The sequence below is a fragment of the Diabrotica virgifera genome, chromosome 9 (assembly GCF_917563875.1).
Source record: "Diabrotica virgifera virgifera chromosome 9, PGI_DIABVI_V3a".
Classification (NCBI taxonomy): Eukaryota; Metazoa; Arthropoda; class Insecta; order Coleoptera; family Chrysomelidae; genus Diabrotica; species Diabrotica virgifera.
Genome location: NC_065451.1, coordinates 96,978,852 through 96,991,885, shown reverse-complemented (window position 1 = coordinate 96,991,885; position 13,034 = coordinate 96,978,852).

The window sequence follows — 13,034 nt, the reverse complement described above, 5'->3', positions numbered from 1 at the left end:
TATTATGTTTTGATGTAGAGGGAACGCACAATCTGCAACAATATAATGGTTTATTAGAAGATCTGTTTTGGGTTAGGTCTTTGGGGGAGGAAGATTTAAATTTTCATTTAGTAGTGCACACCATAAACCACTGGCTTTAAAAATGGCCGAATCATGGTTCGATCCAAAACTTCCAATATCCACCATTGTGAAACGGTAATTTGCATCACATGTGGCCATTAAAACAATACTAAAAGTTTTCTTGTAGTTGAAGTAAGTACTTCCCGATTTTGCTGGTGCTTTTATTGCAATGTGTTTACCGTCGACTGCCCCAATGCAGTTTGGTAAATTCCACTGCTTGTAATATTCCTCTGCTCTACTTTTCCATTCTTCAACTGTTGGGACTGGCAGTTGCGAGGATTAAAGGACATTCCATAGTATTTCACAAGTATCTTTAATAATCTTATGTGCTGTTGCTTTGCCTATTCTGTAATTACATGCGATTTCTTGCATTGAACAGCCTTCTACTAAGTAACTAAAAACCATTAAAAAACTGAGTAAAATGCATTATTATTTTAATGAAGAACTTACTGCAAAACTAATACGAGTGGATGTTCTGGTGTCAAATAGCCTTTCTTTCTGTTTCTCTGTAGGTATGGTCTTGTTATACGTAGTAAATAATAAAACTGATTTTTTGTCATACGTGTGTACTTAAAGAACTGTTCCTCATCCCATTCCAGCTTTTTCATACCTTTAAATAGAGTAACAAATAGACCATTCTTATCACACTTTCTATTTATGGGTGTCACACTAAACCTTCTTACTCTTCTTTGCTTGTTAAGAACTATGGCAGATATAGTCGCTACAAATGTTAAATAAAGTTGCTGCCATGGCCAAAGCAACTTTTCTATTAATCTTCATATTTATTTAAAATTATTTCACTTTTCTATAAATCTAAAGACCAGAAAAAAATTCTTCAAAAAATCGGTAATAGGTACAAATAAATACTATTAGGTCGGTATTAGGACAATTTGTCCGATTTCAATTTAGTGATTTTTTTAACAATAAAAATTGAAATTTGGAAAAATAATTCGACTATTTGGAAACAAGGAAGTATATTTCTCTTCATATAAATTCTACTAGATTTTTGTAACCCTAAATATATAAAAATGATCCAACGAAATATCTAACTCTTCTTAATTGATGCAGTAATTGGTGACTTTACCTTATAAGCATACGCATTAATGGTTGAACTCCCGTATCTAGATAAGTACGGACTGGACCCCGATTTTTGACCCTTCGCTTCGTTATCGATCATTCGATATCTGTATCTGTAGAATGCACAGATAGCGAATGATCGATAACGAAGCGAAGGGTCAAAAATCGAGGTCGTGGACACTGACTTTTGACCCTGCGCTTCGTTATCGATCATTCGCTATCTGTGCACTCTGCAAATACAACCTAAAGAGTTGGTAGTTAACCTCTCACTAGAACACAAGTACCTTGTGCAATTTTCGAGCAAGCATGAAATACATCCACATGTGAACTTTAAAATCTTAAGACATCGACTTAATACCGACTACTTTTTAATATACAGAGTGAGTCTGTAATTTGGAAGAAATTCAATATCTCAAATACTAATTGTTATTTTGAAAAATGCTCAGACCCGTCGATTAGTATTTCAAATGGGCCTTTTTGACATACAATAATAATGTATACAGGGTGTCCCAATTTAGAGATACGACGTCATCGTTGATTTTCTTAAATAGCAACACTGTCATTTTGATAGCTATTTTAATAGGGTGTGTAAAGTTATAGATAACTGCAAACTATGAAATTTTTATTCTCGACCATTTACAAGATAATAAAAAATAACAAAGTTATCTCTATAATATGGAATAAATTCAATAATTCACATACTAATTGTTTTTTTTTGGAAAATGCTCAGACCAGTCGATTAGTATTTCAAATGGCCCTTTTTGACATACAATATTAATGTATACAGGATGTCCCAATTTGGAGATATGACCTCAATCGTTGATTTTCTTAAATGGCAACATTGTCATTTTGATAGCTATTTTGATAGGGTGTGTAAAGTTATACATAACTGCAAAATTTCAAATTTTTATTCCCTACCATTTAAAGATAATAAAAAATAACAAAGTTATGAAAAACAAGTAATCAAATAATAATTGAATTTAATTATTTCAATTAAGCAAATGCTCATAATTTTGCCCTCGGTTATTGTCAAATAGTCAATGGGCAACATTATGAGCATTTGCTTAATTGAACTAATTAAATTTAATTATTATTTGATTACTTGTTTTTCATAACTTTGTTATTTTTTATTATCTTGTAAATGGTATGGAATAAAAATTTGAAATTTTGCAGTTATGTATAACTTTACACAACCTATCTAAATAGCTATCAAAATGACAGTGTTGCCATTTAAGAAAATCAACTTTGACGTCATATCTCTAAATTGGGACACCCTGTGTACAATATTATTGTATATCAAAAATAAAAACTTGAAATGCTAATCGACGGGTCTAACCCTTTTTTCAAAACAGCAATTAATATTTGAATTATTGAATTTATTCGAAATTACAGACATAACTTTGTTATTTTTTATTATCTTGTAAATGGTAGAGAATATAAAATTTGCTATTTTGCAGTTATATATAACTTTACACACCCTATCAAAATAGCTAACAAAATTATAGTGTTGCCATTTAAGAAAATAAACGATGACGTCATATCTCTAAATTGGGACACCATGTATACATTATTATTATATGTCAAAAAGGACAATTTAATATACAAATCGACGGGTCTGAGCATTTTTCAAAAAAACAGTTAGTAATTGAATTATTACATTTATTCCAAATTACAGATTCACTCTGTATAATTTAACAATAATGTAATTTAGAGGTTTTACCACCTATTGAAGTGGCTAGTTACAATTACTTGTACACTGGACGTTTACACTGATGATGGTCAGTTTGACCGAAAACGTTTTGTACTTCCACTCCCTTGGGGATAAATTTTAAGAATTTTAACAAATTCATATACCTATATACAACAGAAGTGTTTACTTCATTCCACGTTGTAATTCCGTTAGTTCGAAGTTATTTTAAAATTTTCTCAATCTCAGTCGCCTACTGATGTAAATGTAGAAATTAGTGTTAAACTTTCCAATTTGCCGTCAATCCCATGCATGTTTTACGACTAAATGGGTTTTACGAGGAAAGTATGACGTATATAAGTGGTTTTTTCAGAAATACGGGTGTACCGTTTCGTTTGTCCAAATTCCTAAGAAGAAATATTTTGGGGGCAATCTATTTTTTTCTTGTCTCGGCCCAGGAATGGGAACGAGGTAGTTAAAAGGAGTTGATATCGTTAAAAAATAATATTTAATAATGTAATAAATCCAAAGAGAAAAATATAAAAATATTAAAGTACAAAAATATTAAAAACTGTTTTTTAGAATTTGTAAAAATCATTGTTCTAATTGTATTGCAGGTCCACGAGGAAAAAGTTTTCCTGTAGTTGGCAGTATACCATATATTACAAAAAACGACTAAAATTCTTTATAAAAGGTATATTTGTTAAAATTCCCTAAAAAGGGCTACATCACAGAACCAACTTTCGATCGGATGACCTATCATCATCAGTGCTGACGCGATAACATGCTAACCATCAAAATGCTGAGAAAACATAACACAGAAACGATATTTTACACCGACAGAAAGATCTCAACTATTCTACCAACACCAAAAACCAAAATATGGTTAGAAAGTCAAGGAGTATACGAGATTCCGTGTGGGGATTGTGGAAAGTCTTAGATTGGACAGACCAACCGAAGAATCCATGTAAGACGAGAAAAACACCGAAATGCCATCGAAAGGGGAGAAACCACGTCATCCCTTGCACAACATGTCGCAAATACAGGACATATAATAAACCTGAACCAAACAACGATGTTAGCTAACATAGAAATAAAAAGAAAACGTGAAATCAGAGAATCGATAGAAATCGAAAGAAATCCCAACGGTCTAAACCAAAGAGATGATGCGCAACGGCTTCCTACAACATGGAAAACGGTACTAAAGAAAAAGACAGAAATAAATCAAGCAGCGACATCTACGGTCACCCTTCCAGACCCCCCAACATATACTGGACCAATCACAAGATCCAAGAGACGCGCAGGTCAAGCAAATACATCAGGATCAACTATATAAGTTACGGTATCGTGAATAAAAATTCAGTCTACTTCAAGCAACAGCGAGAAGCGGAACTACCTGACTTGATAATGGCAAGTTAGATCTTGCCGAAACGTCGTCAAAATAATGGTTTTTCTCAAAACCACAATTATTCAACGCGGAGTCAAACCCGGAAAACAACAGAAAGCATATATATATATATATATATATATATATATATATATATATATATATATATATATATATATATATATATATATATATATATATATATATATATATATATATATATATATATATAATAAAAATTATAATAAGAGATCTGACATTGATAAATTAAGTATCATTTATAATAACATTTTTTATTATTGAAATTTGTTGAAATATTACTAATAATTCTACCTAAAATATATTTTTTTATTTCTTCTATCATAAATTACAACAAATTATGTCATTAATTTCTTTCCCAACCCATCGAATTATTATAGTAGTCCAACGACATTTTTTTGAGTGATGTCGAATTGACATACTATCAAAACTTTTACGTTTACATATTACTTTTAAGAAATTTTCATGTTTTTTTATATAAGTTGTATAATTATTAATTTGTAACCACGAGCAGTAAGTTAAGTATTGTTTTTGAGTTTTATCTAAATTTAAACATTTTTATTTGTAGATAGTCTTGATAAAGAAAATAAAATTTTCGAAAGCTCGACTAATAAGTTCAAAGTGTTTCACTGAATAGCCCAAAAATTTATTGACTGCATTCCCCAAAAAAATTTTTATTACAATTCCAACAGTCATTACATATTAACAATCATATATATAGTTTGTTATAATAATTTTTAGTTTATGACCTGAAACCGTTTTGAAGTGTCTACATGTGGTGCGAGACAGTCCAAAAAAATTTTTTTCATTCTCACTTAAACCATCGAGAATGAAGCATACATTTTATGAATGTTAAAATATAACGTGTATGTGAAAATATAATATTAAAAGTGTAATGTTTTAATCATTAAAGTTTAAAGTGCTTATTGAAAATGGCAATGTGGCCGAAACGTTTAAGCAAAATAAAGTGTTTTATTTTATCAGACCGATAGACCCAGGAATAAAATATATATATATATATATATATATATATATATATATATATATATATATATATATATATATATATATATATATATATATATATATATATATATATATATGAGTTAGTTAGAAGCAACCTACCTTGCTCGTTTCGGTACGAAACCGATCTGTGCCTCTACTTTGAGGCCACGAGATGTCACCTGGTATTTATTGAAAAATACCTACGGCGTCAAACAAGCAGGAAATAATCGCAACTTTCTACTTTTTAAAAAGTATGAAAATAATATGTAAAATATTATACGGGAAATAAATATTCTACCTTCGTCTGTGCTGCCATCTTGGGAACGTTTTCGCTGTCTACAGCTCATCAGCCAAGCTCTCAGAACAGACGAAGATGTAGAATATTTCCTCCGTATACCCGAGGCCGTAAGACAGCCATGCAATCCTTATGGGACTAGCGCAATCTGAGTTAGTTAGAAGCAACCTACCTTGCTCGTTTCGGTACGAAACCGATCTGTGCCTCTACTTTGAGGCCACGAGATGTCACCTGGTATTTATTGAAAAATACCTACGGCGTCAAACAAGCAGGAAATAATCGCAACTTTCTACTTTTTAAAAAGTATGAAAATAATATGTAAAATATTATACGGGAAATAAATATTCTACCTTCGTCTGTGCTGCCATCTTGGGAACGTTTTCGCTGTCTACAGCTCATCAGCCAAGCTCTCAGAACAGACGAAGATGTAGAATATTTCCTCCGTATACCCGAGGCCGTAAGACAGCCATGCAATCCTTATGGGACTAGCGCAATCTGAGTTAGTTAGAAGCAACCTACCTTGCTCGTTTCGGTACGAAACCGATCTGTGCCTCTACTTTGAGGCCACGAGATGTCACCTGGTATTTATTGAAAAATACCTACGGCGTCAAACAAGCAGGAAATAATCGCAACTTTCTACTTTTTAAAAAGTATGAAAATAATATGTAAAATATTATACGGGAAATAAATATTCTACCTTCGTCTGTGCTGCCATCTTGGGAACGTTTTCGCTGTCTACAGCTCATCAGCCAAGCTCTCAGAACAGACGAATTTCAATAAATACCAGGTGACATCTCGTGGCCTCAAAGTAGAGGCACAGATCGGTTTCGTACCGAAACGAGCAAGGTAGGTTGCTTCTAACTAACTCAGATTGCGCTAGTCCCATAAGGATTGCATGGCTGTCTTACGGCCTCGGGTATACGGAGGAAATATTCTACATCTTCGTCTGTTCTGAGAGCTTGGCTGATGAGCTGTAGACAGCGAAAACGTTCCCAAGATGGCAGCACAGACGAAGGTAGAATATTTATTTCCCGTATAATATTTTACATATTATTTTCATACTTTTTAAAAAGTAGAAAGTTGCGATTATTTCCTGCTTGTTTGACGCCGTAGGTATTTTTCAATAAATACCAGGTGACATCTCGTGGCCTCAAAGTAGAGGCACAGATCGGTTTCGTACCGAAACGAGCAAGGTAGGTTGCTTCTAACTAACTCAGATTGCGCTAGTCCCATAAGGATTGCATGGCTGTCTTACGGCCTCGGGTATACGGAGGAAATATTCTACATCTTCGTCTGTTCTGAGAGCTTGGCTGATGAGCTGTAGACAGCGAAAACGTTCCCAAGATGGCAGCACAGACGAAGGTAGAATATTTATTTCCCGTATAATATTTTACATATTATTTTCATACTTTTTAAAAAGTAGAAAGTTGCGATTATTTCCTGCTTGTTTGACGCCGTAGGTATTTTTCAATAAATACCAGGTGACATCTCGTGGCCTCAAAGTAGAGGCACAGATCGGTTTCGTACCGAAACGAGCAAGGTAGGTTGCTTCTAACTAACTCAGATTGCGCTAGTCCCATAAGGATTGCATGGCTGTCTTACGGCCTCGGGTATACGGAGGAAATATTCTACATCTTCGTCTGTTCTGAGAGCTTGGCTGATGAGCTGTAGACAGCGAAAACGTTCCCAAGATGGCAGCACAGACGAAGGTAGAATATTTATTTCCCGTATAATATTTTACATATTATTTTCATACTTTTTAAAAAGTAGAAAGTTGCGATTATTTCCTGCTTGTTTGACGCCGTAGGTATTTTTCAATAAATACCAGGTGACATCTCGTGGCCTCAAAGTAGAGGCACAGATCGGTTTCGTACCGAAACGAGCAAGGTAGGTTGCTTCTAACTAACTCAGATTGCGCTAGTCCCATAAGGATTGCATGGCTGTCTTACGGCCTCGGGTATACGGAGGAAATATTCTACATCTTCGTCTGTTCTGAGAGCTTGGCTGATGAGCTGTAGACAGCGAAAACGTTCCCAAGATGGCAGCACAGACGAAGGTAGAATATTTATTTCCCGTATAATATTTTACATATATATATATATATATATAAATATATATATATATAACCGGGAACGACCCAATACTAAGGAAGCAATAAAAAACGGGTGCTTCTAAGTGAGTGTCTTTTATTAAAAGTCAAGCTTTCGCCACATAATTTTGGGCTTCATCAGAACTTGCTGGAATGGAAAAACATTCTTTACAATCATCATAAATTAAAGATGTTATTTTTTTAATCTTACCTAAATGTTGACACTATTTCTTAGTGCATAATAAAATTGATATGAAACCACACATTGTCACAAAAACAAACCAATCACATCTCCCAACTGGAGGAAAAATGGCAATCAAAGCCTTTATTAAGTATTAAAATTCATTTTTTAAATCACCATGTGGCCGGCATTTTTGACAAGTAATTGTTAATTAAGTCATGTGTCGTTTCGACTGTCAATTATCGAAACGCCACCTGTCTTAATCACTTCTTCTTTTTTCCAGCATAGGACATTAACTTTATTAAGTCACATATTGGACACTTTTTAAATTTCACACAAAATACTATAGAAATATAGGTCCCGTTCTATATAAACATATCATGTTAAATAACTTATGTGGTTTGTATTTAGTGTTGGATATAGTAGTCAACACTCCGATGAGATGTACGTATTACATACCTTTTGTTAAAGAAACAAGTATATCAGTGATGTTGATAGATGAAAAAGTTAAATCTTGTTTACAAAAGGGAAATAACACATCCGTGTAGGTGTTAGTAATGTAACAAGTAATTTCATTGTTGTCTTTTTACATTTACATTCCTTTATGTTAGTGGTATAAACATAATATGTCCAAGAAGGGTTTGACATTAACAAATTTTTTTAAAAATTCAAAATTTGACAAAATTGTCTGGTTGAAAACATAAAAATATAAAAACATGGTCTGTACATGAAGTTAAGTTTTTTTAAAAATTGTTTTAAAATTATTAACAATTGACTTGTATATTAAATTGAATTCAGTACACATGTAGTGCAGGCAACCATCAGAGTCACAATAAGTAGAAAATGACAACAGTGCAATTCAGTGAAGCGTGGAGCACAGTATTATGTGGATCTAATATAAGAAGGTGGTAGTTTTTTATTTTTAGTAAATTTCTGTTGTAAAATGTAAGTATAGATGGAACTTAAGTTATCAACATCTTTTTTGTAGTTTAGTGAATTGGAACAATTGTTAATATAACACATCTCTAAGATTTTTCGGTGAGATTCTTTTTCAGCTCTATCTAGAATTATAGTCTCATCATATAAGACACGATGGTCATTATCGTTGACATGAATACTCAAACTTGTTGCTAAGGGTTTGCGTTTGCAATCACTTTTGTGAAGGGCTAGGCGCTTACTGAGTCGTTGACTTGTGTGGCCTATGTATATTTTGCCACATTCACAGGGTATACCGTAGATTACGTTACAGTTTTTATCTAGTGGAACTGGATCTTTTAGTTTAGAATAGAACAAATTGAGTTTTTTGTTGTTATAATTGGCTATTTTTATGTTAAATTGGCTGAAAAGTCTAGTGAGAGATTGTGTCAAACCTTCTATATATGGTAATGATCCATACTTCACCTGCATAACGTCATCAGATGCTGACCGACTATGACCAGACATGTCGCCCCTTATACTACGTTCTGTGTGTGAGTACAAAAGTTTATTGAGTAAATTTTTTTTGGATAATAATTACATAGTAATGTGTCAAACAACAGTTTCAAATTCTTTTCAGTAAAAGAAGTATGTGAAATTTTTAATATTCTATTTTTCATTGCTAGAACGGTGTTAACTTTCTGTTTCATGGGATGATATGAGTTAAAGGGTATATATCTACCTGAGTTAGTAGAAAAACTACTAACTCAGGTAGATATATACCCTTTAACTCATATCATCCCATGAAACAGAAAGTTAACACCGTTCTAGCAATGAAAAATAGAATATTAAAAATTTCATTGGATTGCAAACGCAAACCCTTAGCAACAAGTTTGAGTATTCATGTCAACGATAATGACCATCGTGTCTTATATGATGAGACTATAATTCTAGATAGAGCTGAAAAAGAATCTCACCGAAAAATCTTAGAGATGTGTTATATTAACAATTGTTCCAATTCACTAAACTACAAAAAAGATGTTGATAACTTAAGTTCCATCTATACTTACATTTTACAACAGAAATTTACTAAAAATAAAAAACTACCACCTTCTTATATTAGATCCACATAATACTGTGCTCCACGCTTCACTGAATTGTACTGTTGTCATTTTCTACTTATTGTGACTCTGATGGTTGCCTGCACTACATGTGTACTGAATTCAATTTAATATACAAGTCAATTGTTAATAATTTTAAAACAATTTTTAAAAAAACTTAACTTCATGTACAGACCATGTTTTTATATTTTTATGTTTTCAACCAGACAATTTTGTCAAATTTTGAATTTTTAAAAAAATTTGTTAATGTCAAACCCTTCTTGGACATATTATGTTTATACCACTAACATAAAGGAATGTAAATGTAAAAAGACAACAATGAAATTACTTGTTACATTACTAACACCTACACGGATGTGTTATTTCCCTTTTGTAAACAAGATTTAACTTTTTCATCTATCAACATCACTGATATACTTGTTTCTTTAACAAAAGGTATGTAATACGTACATCTCATCGGAGTGTTGACTACTATATCCAACACTAAATACAAACCACATAAGTTATTTAACATGATATGTTTATATAGAACGGGACCTATATTTCTATAGTATTTTGTGTGAAATTTAAAAAGTGTCCAATATGTGACTTAATAAAGTTAATGTCCTATGCTGGAAAAAAGAAGAAGTGATTAAGACAGGTGGCGTTTCGATAATTGACAGTCGAAACGACACATGACTTAATTAACAATTACTTGTCAAAAATGCCGGCCACATGGTGATTTAAAAAATGAATTTTAATACTTAATAAAGGCTTTGATTGCCATTTTTCCTCCAGTTGGGAGATGTGATTGGTTTGTTTTTGTGACAATGTGTGGTTTCATATCAATTTTATTATGCACTAAGAAATAGTGTCAACATTTAGGTAAGATTAAAAAAATAACATCTTTAATTTATGATGATTGTAAAGAATGTTTTTCCATTCCAGCAAGTTCTGATGAAGCCCAAAATTATGTGGCGAAAGCTTGACTTTTAATAAAAGACACTCACTTAGAAGCACCCGTTTTTTATTGCTTCCTTAGTATTGGGTCGTTCCCGGTTACCTTCAACTGTCTTTGTTTTACCAGTAACCCGTTACTGTCTTTGACTTTCTTTATATATATATATATATATATATATATATATATATATATATATATATATATATATATATATATATATATAGTGATTTTTTGAATAACGGCAATTCGGTCAGATGAAATAAAACTCTATTTGTTCTAGGTCTCAATATTTCGTCACTATTTGGTGACTTCTTCAGGAGAAAACTGTAAATTTATTAAGATTAGATATGGACAAAAGACAAAACATTTCATTACTTACAACTATAAGAGTGATAATTTAAATTCGTTTAACATATTATATTGAACATTGACTTGAGAAATGACTGATGTTATTTTGACATGTTATGTTTTATGTTAATAGAATATTGTCTAATATTGAAAAAAATTTTTAGTGAATACGTCAAAGTAAACAAGAAAAGTATTTGCGAAATTTTAAGGTGGAAAGGTAATAGTAGATAAATGAAAAAGGACTTGAAGTATTTTAAATTGACTATAAAATGTAATCGATGGTACGTAATGAGTTAGTGTAAGACTGGTATTCAGAACTTGAATAAAAATAAGGTAGATTCATTGTTAGTAGATTAATTGAGTAATTTGTTTGTATTTTTTAAATTTTGGGAAAGAATGTTATGAATTACTTAGAATATTACAGTAGATATTACTCAAATGGTTAGTGTCAGTCTTATAATTAATTGATTCTGGAGTTTTGTTAATATGTACCATCTCAAGGAAGAGTCGTTTTTTATAGTTGTCAACTTGTTCCAAAATTTTTACATTATTAAAATCAAATTTATGTCCTGTATTTAAGTGGTGATCTACTAAGGCACAACAGTTTTTTTTGATGTTGCAGTCACTTTTATGTTGAGTGACGCGTTGCTTAAGCCACTGTTTACTTTGACCAATATAACAACCTTGACATTCAATGCAATTTATTTTGTAAATTATGTTGCTCTTTAATGTATTTGGAGTATTAGCTTTAGTTTTTGAGAACAACATTGAATTTAGAAGTGGATTGTACTTAACTAATTTGATGTTGGGAAAAATTTTGAAAAGTGGGACAATCTGGTCTGTTAAATTTTGGACATAAGGTATTTTTTTGTAAATAACTGGCTGTGGATTATTAATCAAAGGTCTATTAGATGAGTTGGTGTTATAAATAAGTTTTTTTAAAATGTGTTTTGGGTAGCCATTGTTCAAAAACATTTCAAAAAGTTTATTAAGATTGATATCTAAGAAACTTCGATTACAAATTGTCGTTATCCGATTTTTCATGGATATGATTGTGTTAAATTTTTGATTTCTAGGATGATTCGAATAATAATTTATAAATCTGCCGGATGCAGTATCTTTTTGATACCAATCTAATATGATTTTGTTATCATTTGTTCTTATCACTTTGGTATCTAAAAAAGGTACACTATTTTGATTTTCATATTCGACAGTAAACTGAATATTTTGATGAAGTGAATTAAATATTGTTTTTACTGTCTCGACGTGGTTAAAGGGTACACTGCATATTATATCATCAACAAATTTATAAATAAATGCTAGTGAAAACGGCAATTTTGAGATTCCAAGATCTATTAAATAAATTTAATAAATCATTTAATAGATCTTGGAATCTCAAAATTGCCGTTTTCACTAGCATTTATTTATAAATTTGTTGATGATATAATATGCAGTGTACCCTTTAACCACGTCGAGACAGTAAAAACAATATTTAATTCACTTCATCAAAATATTCAGTTTACTGTCGAATATGAAAATCAAAATAGTGTACCTTTTTTAGATACCAAAGTGATAAGAACAAATGATAACAAAATCATATTAGATTGGTATCAAAAAGATACTGCATCCGGCAGATTTATAAATTATTATTCGAATCATCCTAGAAATCAAAAATTTAACACAATCATATCCATGAAAAATCGGATAACGACAATTTGTAATCGAAGTTTCTTAGATATCAATCTTAATAAACTTTTTGAAATGTTTTTGAACAATGGCTACCCAAAACACATTTTAAAAAAACTTATTTATAACACCAACTCATCTAAT